This window comes from Nannospalax galili, unplaced genomic scaffold (assembly GCF_000622305.1).
Source record: "Nannospalax galili isolate Female #2095 unplaced genomic scaffold, S.galili_v1.0 scaffold429, whole genome shotgun sequence".
NCBI lineage: Eukaryota > Metazoa > Chordata > Mammalia > Rodentia > Spalacidae > Nannospalax > Nannospalax galili.
The window spans coordinates 6,164,196-6,164,869 of NW_008360330.1; the positions used below are offsets into that span (position 1 = coordinate 6,164,196).

At 34.7% G+C, this 674-nt stretch overlaps 1 protein-coding gene across 5 annotated transcripts in view; it reads left to right on the forward strand.

Moving 5' to 3' along the window:
- Nucleotides 1–674, forward strand: part of Tdrd5 (tudor domain containing 5) — a 71,658-nt gene that overhangs the window by 12,799 nt on the left and 58,185 nt on the right. The gene's annotated exons all lie outside the window — the stretch shown is intronic.

Here is a 674-nt window from a genome sequence, read left to right on the forward strand (position 1 = left end):
TAAGAATAATATATGTTTTGTATGGTCGAACAAAGAAAATACGGTCAAGAATTTTATCGCTAGCAAAATTGACTTGCAGCTATAGAAAGCCACACAGCATTTATTGCCAAGCAAAAATTCAAGAACCCATGAACCCTTTCTAAGAAATCTTCTAATAAAGAATTTCAGATAACTATAAGAGAAACATTAGCAATGATTGCCACTTACAGAACTAAACCAAATGAGAATTAGAAGGAAGAGGGTGTAGTACATAATGGGTGTACATCTGACAAAGTACACGGTATGGTAGAAGAAAAGGTAAAGATTTGCAAAAGTATGGTTTTTATAATATTGGCGATGGTAGTGTTGTAATTCTGATTCTGTTATATGGCCTGAAACAAATGAATAATTTTGAGATACAAGAATCTTCTAATTGTGAAACGTCTCACATATCAGCAAGGAAACTACTAAAGATTAGAGTCACAGAAAGGGATGACAAACCCACTTGAAGAGTTTCAGGCTTTAATAAGGATAATAATTGTAATCGTTGGACGCCTATGTCAGTTCATACGATTACAAAAGCTAAGAAGACAGTTTGGAAGATGATAGAGAACCATCTTGAAAAATGGCAAATAAAGCTATTATTAGGACTGGAGTTGTAGCTCAGTGGTTGAGGGCTCCCGTAGCATGTACAA